Source organism: Peromyscus californicus, unplaced genomic scaffold (genome assembly GCF_007827085.1).
Source record: "Peromyscus californicus insignis strain IS unplaced genomic scaffold, ASM782708v3 Scaffold_4__1_contigs__length_199733344, whole genome shotgun sequence".
Classification (NCBI taxonomy): domain Eukaryota; kingdom Metazoa; phylum Chordata; class Mammalia; order Rodentia; family Cricetidae; genus Peromyscus; species Peromyscus californicus.
The window spans coordinates 186,205,402-186,218,659 of NW_026294562.1; the positions used below are offsets into that span (position 1 = coordinate 186,205,402).

The 13,258-nt window shown below is 41.2% G+C and overlaps 1 pseudogene; it reads left to right on the top strand.

The window, feature by feature from the left end:
• The first annotated feature begins 9,172 nt into the window (after window positions 1–9,172).
• Window positions 9,173–13,258, top strand: part of LOC128124206 (leukocyte immunoglobulin-like receptor subfamily B member 3) — a 36,564-nt pseudogene continuing 32,478 nt past the window's right edge.

Here is a 13,258-nt window from a genome sequence, read left to right on the forward strand (position 1 = left end):
TTAAGGCATTTGTTACGCGGGCGACACCGTTGTGGGCGTGGCAGGTTTTTTTTTGTTTTTAAGGCGGAAGGTGTATAGGTTTTTATGTACATTGTTTAGAGATTTGGTTATTGTTTTAAAAAGGCAAGGGAAAATTACAATAACATAAATTACAATTAAGGCAAGAATGTTTATGAAAATAAAATAATGAATTTAATTTAAGGGATTTATGGCTTTAAGGTTTTTTTGTAATTTTTGTGTTAAGACATTTAATGAGCCAGCTTGTATATGAGCTTGGCTCATGGCCGATATGTTTTTTTGAATAGCCTTTAAATTATAAGTAATGGAAGAATTTTTTATATTTTTAATAAATGATGTTTAACTTTATTTTAATTTTTAGAGAAATTGTAGGAAAGCACAGTTATATAAATAGCTTTGTATTTTTGATGATATTTAGTTTTTATAAGTTTTTTAATATTGGCCACATTTTGTTTTAAGGCTAACATTATTTTTTTTAATATATTAATTTTTGTTTTTAATTTTTTGTTAATAATTGCTTGTTTAGATAATGTAAAGGAAATATTTTTATTTAAATTATTTACAAATTGAGTTGTATGAATTTTTTGAACCAGGGCGGTGGTGGCAATGGCAAAAGTAGTAATAATAGATATTAATGTTGTTATTTTTAATATTAACGCTGTAACAAATTTTTTTGGCCTTATTAATTTATGAAGCTGTTTAAGTATTTGTAAAGCTGAATTATTATACCAAGTTATGTTATGTAATTGCATGGGCATTATTATAAAAGGTGGTTTTTTTACAATTATTATAATTTGTATTTTTTGGGTTTTTTTTGGTGAAATATAATTAGTGATAATGTATTTAAAGCAAGTTACATGATATGTGTTAGACCCAAGAGCAGAGATATTTATATGGGCAGCAGAGCCTAGTAGCAGAGCAAAAGGATAGGAAATATATGATTTAATTGCAATGGGAGATGGGGTAGTTTTTTTGGGTTTTTTTTGAGACATTGGGCCTGAAGCGGCAATAAGCCGAAATAAGTTTGGATGTTTTTTTATGTTTTTGGAGGGGGTTTTAGCGACCCACATTGGCTTAACATATTTAGGTGAAAACCACCTAGTGATTTTTTTTTATGACCCACAAATGTATAATTATGGAACTTATTTTTATTTTTTGAGATATAATTTTTATACTTTTTTTTTTTAGAAGAGGCGGAAAAATTTTAAATAAGCAATTTAGACAGCAAAGGATTGTAGGAGGAGGCTGCGTGAGGAAACCCACAACGCAATTAAGTAGGAAAGGCGGTAACACCATTATTTTAAAATTGATTTTTATTTTGATACTTAGTAATACAGGAATTAAGAGGCATAAAATTGATAGACTTAAAAGTTTTATTTATAGTGGGAAGTTTTAGAGTAAGCAGTTGAGTTTTTTAGATTTATTTAGGATTTCTTTTTTTAATTGGTAGAGCTGGGGGCATTAGTTAAAAAGGTTTTGTAGCTGGTGGAGAGATACCCGGGAGGAGCTCCTTTTTTTAGGGCGAAGCAAATTGGTAATGAATTTGAGTTTTTTGTAAAGTTTATAAATGAGGAAGCACTTGCCCTTTTATTTGAATTTTGGAAACCCCCGATGATTTTTGTTTGATTGTTTAATATTTTATAAGTTTTATTATTTAACCACCCCACTACATGTAAAAGGGGAGGACAAGGAACATAAGCCCAATAGGAAGAAGGACTGGTAGAGGCCGTAGAGGCCCAGCAGCAATCAAGGACAACATGGCTACAAATAGCATTTCTAAAGGAGGCTTAGAACATTGTTGCGAGGCAAGTGCTTTTGTTTTTGTTGCCAGATGTTTTAGCTGGGTTTATGTTGGAAGCTTTTGTGGCTTTAGGGTTAGCTTTTTTATTTTTTGAGTGAGCCGGGCCGTTGTTAACTTTTTTGTTTTTTTTTTGTAGTTTTTTGTGGCGCCGGCCTGATGAGTTTGTTTGGAATTTATATGGGCGATTTTGCATTTTGTGGAAAGATATAAGCATACCCTTGTTTTGATGTTATTAAAGGGTTGGGTCCTTTTTAGGATTTTGAAAGCAAGTCTTTTTATAGTACTTGTGGCAATGATGATGCCGTCTTTTTTATTGCCCAATGCTTAAGAGCAGAGGAATTATTATTTGAGTTTATGTTTAAATGGTTTAATATAAAGAGAGAATGACTTAAAACATGATGAGGGGACATATATGAGTTAGCATTTTGTAATTTTTTTACTTGTAATTTTAATGTTTGATGAGTTTTTTTTATGATGGCCTGTTTTTGTGGGTTATAGGGAATTTTTGTTGTGTGACTAATTCCCCATTGTGTTAAAAATACCTTAAAAAATTTTGAGGTGTAGGCAGGTCCATTATTAGTTTTGATATGCATGGGTTTTTTATGATTATGAAACATTGTACCAGATGCTGAATTATATTCTTTACTGTTTTTTTTTTTTGATTTGGCAGACGTGTGGATAAAATGAGAGAATGTATTTACTGTTACATGAACATACTTCATCTTTTTAAAGGAAGAAATATGGGTTACATTCATTTGCCATAATGCAAGAGGCTTTAATTCCCTAGGATTGACTTTCATTTTTAAACGTTGTTTTTGTGGAGGGCAATGAGCACATTTTTTAACTATATGTTTAGCTTGTTTTTTAGTTATTTGAAAAGCTTGTTTTAATGCATTAGCATTTTGATGATGCAGAGCATGACTTTTTTGTGCCTCCTGTACTGTAAGGAGATTAATTTTAGTTAATAAGTCAGCCATGTGATTACCATGGCTTAGGGGTCCTGGTAACCCTGTATGACCCCAAATATGTTTTATGAAAAGTTTTTTTGTTTTTTGCCATAACAGAGATTGTAATTTTTTAAGCAGAGGCTTAATAGTAGAAGAACCTGTTAAACTTGCTGTTTTTATGGCAGGAAATAAATTAACCACATACTTTGAGTTTGTATAAAGGTTAAGGGTCTGGGGAAAATGTTTAAGTGCAAGCAGAACTGCACGTATTTTTGCTTGCTGGGCTGTTATTTGTGGTACAATTTTTATTAAAGGTTCCTTTCCTTTCGAGTATACCGCAGACCTTTTATTTGCTGATCCGTCTGTAAAAACCATAATACCCTTTGTTAGGGGTTGAGAAACACATATTTTTGGAAATATAAGAGGAACTTTTTTTATGAATTTAATAAGAGGGTCTTTGGGGTAATGAAAGGTGATTTGTTCTAGGTATTTTATTAAGGAGAGACACCAATTTTTTGATTTTTGTAATAAGAGCTTTAATTGTTTTTTATTATAGGGTATAATTACAAAGGCCGGTTCCTTGCCAAACAATTCTTTAGACCTAATTCTGTCCTTATATATAAGTTGTGCATAAAGAGAGGGATAAGATATAAGTACCTTTTTATGTGTGTGTGGTAGGTGTAGCCATTTTAATACACCTCCCTGCCATAGGCAAGCTGTTGGAGTATAATTTGTGGCAAAAACAATTAAATATTATGGAATTAAATAGTTTACTCGATGTACTTTAGTTTTTTTTAAAGCCTGCTTTATATGTTTTAAAGCCTGCAAGGCTTTAGGAGTTAAGTGTTTTATTGACCTTGGGTGAGCTTTTTTATGTAATATTTAATACAGGGGGCTTAATTGACCTGTTGTGACATTTAAATATTTTTTTATTTAATTTATATTTTTTAACAATTTTTGAAAATTATTGAGGGTCTTTAATTTATTTACTTTGATAGATGTCTTTTGGGTTGTTATATAATTATTTTTTATTTATTGTTTTAGATAACTAAGTGGCCTATTTTTTTGAATTTTTTTTGGAGTTACGACAAGGCCATAAGCTGTTAGACTACTAATTGTTTTTTTGAGAATTTTTTTGTTGTATTTTTATTTTTATGAGCCAATAATATATTATTCATATAATGAATAATATATGCAGAGGGAAAAGTTTTTTTATTGGTAAAAGGGCCATATTCACAAATTTTTGACATAATGAAGGACTGTTTTTTATTTTTTGGGGTAATACATTTTAATGAAATTGTTTATAGGGTCTTTTAAAATTAACTGAGGGTATGCTAAAGGCAAATTGAGGGCGATTTTGAGGCTGTAATTTTATTGTAAAAAAGCAATTTTGTAGATCAATGACTATAATGTGCCAGTTCTTTGGTATGGCCACAGGGGATGGGAGTCCTGGTTGTAGGGCCCCCATATTTTTCATTGTAGCATTTACTGCTTTTAAATCTTGTAGTTGTTTTTATTTTTTTGATTTTTTTTATGACAAATACAGGAGTATTTTATGGGCTATTAGATTTTTTTATATGCCCTTTTTTAAATTGTTTTGATACTAGCTGTTTTAATGCCTGTATTTTTTTTTTTGTGTTAGGGGCCACTGACTAACCCATACAGGCTGATTAGACTTTTACTGTATAGAGTTTGTATAGAGATTCTTTGCAGTGGCCCCTATGTAAAATGCTGTTTTAACTTAGAACTTCCTGTTACTAAATGTACATCAAGTGACTTCATTAAGTCTTTTTTTAATAGGGTAAATGGTAGAGAGGGTAGCACATAAGGCTGTATAAACCCTTCTTTACTGTTTGTTTGCCATTTAAAAAGCTTTGAACTCTGCATTACTTTGGAAGCCATCCCTAATCCCATAAGGGAGGATCCTGTTTTGTGTGTTGGCCAAGAAGAAGGCCAATCCTTTCCTGCTATGCAGGTTCTGTTAGCACCTGTGTTCAAGAGTTCTTGGAAGCTCCTGCCATCCAGGATGATTGTCTTAAAGGGTTGTTGCCCTAATTCTTGTACCCAATTGACTCCTTTTACGGAGTCTGAAGAGCCAAACTGTTCTGACCCCCTATGGCTTTTTATAATAGGGTTAGGCATTTTTATGTAGGGGAGTAGAACAACCTGTACGATTCTTTGTCCCTTGTGTAATTGAATGTTTTTTTTTAAAGGCCTGATTATTACCTTTATTGTACCTAAGGTATCTGTATCTCGCACTCCAGGGAGTACTTCAAAGCTGGTAGCAGTATTAGAGCTTCTCCCCAAAATTAATCCTACCATTTGTGGTGGCAGGGTTTTTGTAATTTTTGTATTTATGACAGTTACCCCATCCCACAGGGACAGGAGCAAGTCCTGAGGACATGATATATTTAATCCAGCACTCTTTGGAGTAGCTTTAGGCAGGTTATGGACAGTGAATTTTGGCGCAGCAGGGTTTAGCCCTGGTGTTAACTGTACTTCCTTTTGGACATTCCCCTTTTTTTTCGGGGCTAAGGGGGAGCCCCGAAGCTAGTTTTTTGTTTGACTGTTGGGCTTGAGGGGAACTCTCTCCTTAGTGAACCTTGACTTGCATTTATTTCTTCAATTTTTTTTTTTTTTTTTTGCATCGTGGGCAAATGCCAGGAGGCGCTCTTCCTCCTCTATTCTCAGCATTCGGGCATTCCTTTTGCATGTGCCCTGATTTTCCACACTTATAACAGGTCGGGGAGCTATCAGCCCCTCCGCTACTTATTTTCTTAACATAGGCGCTAAATCGTGTCCTTTCATTGCTTCAGCGTAGGCCATTCCTTGCACTACGGCTGGTGAGGCATCCATGCATGCTTTTATATAATCCTGTAATGAGCCTGTCTTCCTGACGGGCCTAATTAAGTCTTTACACAGGGTATTGGCATTTTCCCAGGCTAACTGTTTCAGAAGCATGTCCGTCCCCTCTGAAGGGGGAAGCATTCTATGTATTGCTTCCTCAAGTCTAGAGATAAAGGCTTGATATGTTTCTTCATTCCCTTGTATAATCCCTGATAACACCGTGCTCTTTGTCCCGGGAGGCGGAATGCGACGCCAAGCAGCGACTGCATTGCTAGTAATAGCCTCCAAGACATCACGAGGCAAAGCAGACTGAGACTGAGGCGTTCTTTTCCCTTTTCTTTTGTATATCTGTGCATAGCCTTCCCTACCTTCCTCCATTCCGTCAGTGTCAGGCTGCCATCCTCTGTGATCCAGGGACACAATTCCTTCACGAGTTTAAGGAATTCTGCCAAGGCCTCTGGTGTTACCTTCAAGCCCTTTTCTGCCAACATATGTCTTATCACAGATGCAAATAATTTGTCCTCCTTTGAGAGGTGGTGCCCCATGCTTACCTTCTGGATTACCTGTGCTTAACCGGTGAGCCTTTACCGGCGGGTCTGCAGAACCCTGACAGGAGCCGATCCCTACTTATGAAAAGAGAGAAAGAAGAGAGAAAATTACCTGTCCTTCATGTCCCTGTTCGGAGCGCCACCTGCCGCGGACTGGGTTTTAGTAGGAACACCAGATTGAGGGAGAACAGGTTGAAGGTACTTAGGATAAGTGGGATTTGGCGAATGACAGACAGACACAGACACCAGAGTATGTTGTGAACTGCTGCAATTTTACTTAGATTAAGCAGTGTTTTTTATACAATTATTTGAAGAAACATGGCAATTGGCCAGTGGGGCAATAGACATAGAATTAACAATGTGGTTACATAATTTTTTTAGAATGATTAATAGATTTTATGAGTACAGGTGTTATTTTTTTTGTGGTTTTTTATTTAGACAGAGAACATTACGGCCCTAGCTGAAGTTTTTTTTTTTTTACATAATTATTAGACCTTTGTTTTGTATTATAATTAAACCCTTTTTACCATCATTTTAACCATGGTTTTATTTGTGTGAAAATATTTAACCTTTGCTTGCAGGTGAGAAGGCACCAGGGGGGTTGGGACCTAGCTTTTTTTATATGAACTGTAACTTATGCCATTCTGTTTTTATGCTATTATGATTTACCCATTGGTTTTTATGTTTATTATAAGCTCCCGTAAAGGGCAATGGCTTTAAATAATTATTATATTTAGGATTAAAGTTAGGGGGTTGCCACCACTGACCCTTGATGAGAAACTTTATTTGTTCCTTGATAATTTTTGTAGGACTGGCTAGTTCCTGTAACTGCTTCCTTGCAGCTGCTGTTGGCTGCGCGTGTGGATTGCTTATGAGTTTTTGGACTTTTACTTTTATCTTTCCTCGCTAGAATTTTTGTTCCTTTGAGTCATAAGTTTTTTTTGCTTTAAATCATTTATAAATTTTTCCAAACTTTTAGGACCCTTTTTAACTGTTTGCCTAAAAGCTTGAATTATAGGTGGGGGTATTGAGGCCACTTTTGAGGAATCATTATTCTTTTTATGGGGCACATCAGGAACATTGAGAGCTAACTCCCTGAAATCAATACACAAGGAAACAGCAATAGTCACAGCTGCAAAGAGAAAAAAGCAGAGTGCCAGCCAGCCTCTGCAAGCAGATTTTGCACGGTTCCGTGTAGCCTGGCACCATGATTCGGGCAGATTGATAAGGGGTCGCCGGGGGCATAGACCCGAGGGCCGTGAGCCCCCCTTTCCCACGTAACCACCTCATTCAAGGCATTTGTCACGCGGGCGACACTGTCGTGGGCGTGGCACACTACCCTCAAGGTCTGGCCCAGTGAGTTACTCCATCAAGAATGGCAAGGTTGAGATTCAAGACAATGGAGGCATCCCACCTGACCAGCAGCAGGTAGTATTGCTGCCAGCAGATAGAGCGTGGCTGCACCCTGGCCAACAGCAAGGTCCAGAAAGAGTTCCCCACTTCAACTGATGCTGTGCCTGTGTGGTGGCATCAAAAAGCCATTCCTTTGCCAGTTTCTCCACAAACACAACTGTAACAAGGCCACGCACTGCTGCCCACAAACGCTGTATGTGCCTGCATCCCTGTGTGGTCAACTGCTTCAAAATGTGTGGCCACACCAACAGCCTGCACCTAAAGAATGTCAAATAATGCTGGGACCTTGTTTGGTCCAGGACCCGTGGGGAATCATTGGATATTTTTTTTGCCTGAAGTAGAAGGGCTAAGGAAAGTGATGATGTTGAGATTGGACAAGTGGCATGGATCAGTGTATGAGTGCTGCTGCCAACTTCAGTCCTGACTCTGGTCTACACTGTGCAAGGAGTAATCTGTCTTCTACACTTGTCCTCTGTCCTCCACGAGTGTCTGTGGCACATTTCAATATACACACATAAAGAAGAAAATAAGTGTAATTTATTATTGTTAAGCGAGTGTAATTAAATGAATGTGATTTAAAGTTGTAATAGAAGTACATACATCAAAAAGGAACAAACAACTAGAAATAGTGATGTACATTTGTAACCCAGCACTTGAGGCTATGAGGAAGACAATTATAAAGTTTATTCCAGGCAGATGTACACAGTGAGACCTTCACAGAAACCTTCAAACATTTTGAATATGAAGAAGAATTTTACATAAAAAGTGTGAAAAGGAATAAAGCAAACCCACACATAAATTTGTATTTAATATGGGTAATGTTCATACATGTCTGCTACCACCTGGTCCCAACAAGGATGAGGATAGATGAGACAGACAATGATGGGATTATGGAAATGTCATCGATCAAAGAATTGACTGCAGAGTCTACTACCTGACCTAGCTACAGCCTTGGGGAAGTCAGAGCCTGGTGCCTGAGGAGGGCAGTTCCTCTTCCTTTGGGGCTACTGCAATACAACCAAATCATGGGGAGTGCCCAGTCTCCAGATGCCACATCCTGTGTTTCTTGTCTCTCCAGACAGTCTCTGTAGCTCTGCCCATAAGCACAGTTGCAGCCTCCAGAAGGAGATGCCATGACCTTCACCTTCACAGCCCTGATCTATATGGGTGAGGTGTGGAAAGGTGGACCAGACACTGTGGGCTAAGAATAACGATGCCCCACAGTCCAGCATTGGTTCACTGGGTAACCACAGGATCTCAGGAGGTTTTGAAGAGGGGAGGAACTGCTTAAGCTTCAGGGGCAAACCTCTCACAGGGAACTCTCTTCCAGGATTGACTCTGGGCCTCAGGACCCCGGGGCTGGCAGGAGAGTGAGTGTCTGCAGATGTCCTGACCCTCACTTCTCATCATTCCTGCAGCCATGCCTGGGCAGTGAGGATGGAGAACAACACATGTGTGCTGACCCTGGGCATGGCTGGAGGGATGGGGTTGGAGCTACAATCTGATGGCTGTCCTGGGTCCTAGATGCTGTTTTCCTTACAGAGGCCCTCCCTAAGCCTGTCCTCAGAGTACAGCCAGACTCTGTGGTCTCTGAGAATATGACAGTGACCTTCTTGTGTGAGGGGACCACAGGAGCAAAAGAGTACAGTCTCTACAAAGATGGACACAAATATTTAAGACACACAGAGATTCCACAGACTCCTAAGGACAAGGCTGAATTCTCAATCTCAAAAATAGACCCCAAACATGCAGGACGATATCGCTGTCACTACAGGACCCGTGATGGATTGTCAGAGTTCAGTGACTCCCTGGAGCTGGTGGTGACAGGTGAGAGGACCCAAAGGGTCTCTAGCCTCAGGCTTGACTGGCATGAAGTGGTTCTGATAACAGAATGGCTCCCACTTCACAACCCAGGAGGACAATGAGGCCTTGAGGACATCTAACTGATTCCTCCTTCTCTCCTAGGAGCCTACAGTAAACCCAGTCTGTCAGCCAAGCCTAGTCGTGTGGTGACTGAAGGAGGGAATGTCACCCTGAACTGTATCTCAAGGCAGCAATATAGTAGGTTTATTCTGGTTAAGGAAGGACCACAGAAGCTCTCCTGGACACAGGAATCACAGTATAACTACTCCACTAGACAGTTCCAGGCCCTGTTCTCTGTGGGCCCTGTGACCTCCAGTCAAAGGTGGACATTCAGATGCTACAGCTTTAAGAAGAACAGCCCACAGGTGTGGTCAGATCCTAGTGATCCCCTGGAGTTCCTGGTCTCAGGTGAGGAACCCTAGCTTTTTCCTAGAATAACGTTGAAATTATGCATATGTTTAGGGAGGCCTTGGTGTGTGGTGTGTGTGAGGACCCATGGCTCCTGAGTCATTGACACAGTACATAGCAGAGTGGGACATAAGATACAGAATCCAAGGCAGAAAGTGACAGCAGCGTCCAGGAGGTCCAGGACGGAGATGAATCCTTATGGGGCCTTCTGTTACTCTGGATCAGCTCATGTGCCATCCACAACAGCTAGGGGAACCCCACAGAAGAGAGGGAGGAAGGGGTGCAGGAACTGGAGTCTTCAGGACATCAGGTGAACACGGCCCACGTAATCAAGTAAGCAGGGATCATGAGGGCTCACAGAGATTGAAACAGTGAGCGCAGAGCCTGCATGGGTCTGCCCTAGGCCCTCTGCACACACGCTGTGGTTGTTTACATTGGATGTTTTGGTTTGGTTTGGCTTGGTTTGGTCCTTTAGAGTTCCTCTATGTAGTGTTATCTGGTCTGGAATTCACTTGGTAGACCAGGAAGGTCTTGAACTCACAGAGATCTGCCTGCATCTCTTTCCTGAGTTCTGGGATCAAAGGCGTGCACCACCACTGCCTGGCTAGCTTGGGGTTTCTGTTAGATTCATAACAACGGGAGTGGGGATGTCTCTGACTCTTTTGCCGGCACGTGGGATCTTTTCTCTCCTACTGGGTTACCTTGTCCAGCCTTAATATGACTGTGTGTGACTAGTCTTTTTGCATGTTGTTATTCTGTGTTAAGTTGATAGCACCGGAAAACCTGTTCTTTCTGAAAGGAAACAGAGGAGCAGTGGATCTGGGGGAGAGGGCAGGTGGGAAGGCTGCTATCAGGATGTATTGTATCAGAGAAGAATAAATTAAAAAGAAAAAAGTGCCATCTGCCTATGTGACTTTATCTGTGCCACATTCAGACAGACCCAACGTCTTCTCTCCTATTTCCTTGCAGTGACCCTCCACAAACTCACCATCAAGGCTGAGCCAGGCTCTGTGGTCACTTACAGAAGTGCTGGTGTGAGGGGACCATGGATGCAGAAATATGTGTTCTGCATAAAGAGGAAAGCCAGAAAACCTGGGACACACAGACCCTAGAGAAGCCTGGGAATAAGGCCAAGTTCTCCATCCCTTCTGTGACACAGCAACATGGGGGACAATATCACTGTTACTGTTACAGCTCAGCTGGATGGTCAGAGTGCAGTGACACCCTGGAGATTGTGGTGACAGGTGAGGGGACAGTCAGCATCTCCATACTAGGCTCTGCTCTTATGTTTTTCCCCTCCCAAAGCCTAGCACTGGAGCGCATTGTGGCTGTGTGATCCCATGCAATAGTCTGCTTCCCTCTCTCCTAGGAATCTACTACAAGAAACCCCACCTGACGGCCCTGCCTAGCCCTGTGATATCCTCAGGAGGGAATATAACTCTCAAGTGTATCTCATGGGTGGGATATGACAAGCTCATTCTCACCAAGGAAGATCAGAAGTTCCTCAGCTCTATGAACTCACAGTATATACACAGTATTAGGCAGTACCAAGCCTATTTCTTCATAGCTTCTATGACCCAAGATCATATAGGGACATTCCAATGTTATGGCTACTACAACGATACCCCACAGTTATGGTCAGTACCTAGTGACCACTTGAAAATACACATCTCAGGTAAGTCAGCCCCATCATTGATCAATCATTTCTTGACACCCTAAGCCCTTTACCATGGACCTGTCCCACTGGGTAGTTGTTGATAGGTAGTGGTAGAGGAAAAGCCTGGTGGCTGAGCCAGAGCCCTACTCCTGGGGAGAAGCAGTGATGTGTGCAGGGCAGGATGGGCGGGGATAAGTGTTTGATTAAAAGCCAGCTCCTCAATCACTAACCTGTCACCTTCCCTCTAGGTGTATCCAAGAAGCCCTCCTTGCTCACTCACCAAGGCCGTATTCTGGACCCTGGAAAGAGCCTCACCCTGCAGTGTTGCTCTGACATCAACTATGACAGATTTCTTCTGTACAAGGTAGGAGAAGATAACCTGACTGAGCACTGGAACCAGCAAACCAAGACTGGCTTCTCTTTGTCCAACTTCACACTAGATTCTGTGAGCAGCTCTACTGGAGGCCAATACAGATGCTATGGTGCATACAACCTCTCCTCTGAGTGGTCAGCCTCCAGTGACCCCCTGGACATCCTGATCACAGGTAAGGAACCAAGAAGTTTCAATCAGGTACTTAGCCTCTGCATAGGCTGTCATGGGGAAGTCTAGTAGCTGATGGCTGGGATAAATGACAGAGCTCTTATTAGGGAACAGATGCAGATGTATGGGAGCAGGAAATGGGCTCAGGCAGAGAAAAGAGAAAGAGTACCAGGTGCTCAGGGCATACCCAGGTGAGCTGTCAGCTCAGAACATTGAAGACAGCCTCTCATCCTCCCTCTTCGCTTTAGGACACCTTTCCTTCAGTCCTTCCCTCTCAGTGAAACCTAACTCCACAGTATACTCTGGAGACAACGTGACCCTGCTGTGTCAGTCAACATACAAAGTGGACACTTTCATTCTCTCCAAAGAGGGAGCAGACCAACAACCCCAGCGACTAAAATCAACGTTTCAAGTTTGGGAGTTCCAGGCAGAATTCTCCATGAGTGCTGTGACCTCTGCTCTCTTGGGTACCTACAGGTGCTATGGTTCTTGGGACTCATCTCTCTACCTGTTGACACAAGCCAGTGACCCTGTGGAGCTCACGGTCTCAGGTGAGGTGACCCTGAACTCTCAGGGTGACTTACAATCCAAACCCTATGACAACCCTTGACTTGGGTGGGATTAAGGGGACAATAGGAAGGTTAGTCAGAAGGCGCTTTCCCTGCCAGAGAAGTGGATGCCAGCAGTGATCCTTCTACTAATGTCCACTCCATCCTCTATTGTAATCTTGGTTTGGCGTAGACAGCATGAGGGGTGTGGGGATGTTACAGAGCAGATGTAAAAGAGTGAGCAGAGGCAGGTCTCTCAGTTAGCATCTAACTTTCATCCTACACTTGTTCTTTTCCTAGGATCCATTAGACCTTCCAGCCCACCACCCTCAAGGCCTATGCCAACAACTGGTGAGTATCAAGCCCTTTGGTGTAGGGTGTATGCTCCATCTCCAGGGAGCCTACTGGCTCATAGGCCATAAAAGTCCTCATGTCTCTGTCGTTTCAACTTCTGAGTGTGGGAGGCAAACAGATCCCCACAGAGACCCCAGAATCTCGGGGTTTAGTTTGTGCTATGGAAGGTGACATCCAGAGAGAGAAAGATGTTTAGGCTCAGTCTGGAGGATGGACCAGGTGGGTAGGTAGAGAACAGGAAACCCAGACACTCACCTCCCCATTCCTCCACTAAGATCCTGAGAACACAACTCTCAGCCACGTGCAGTCAGGC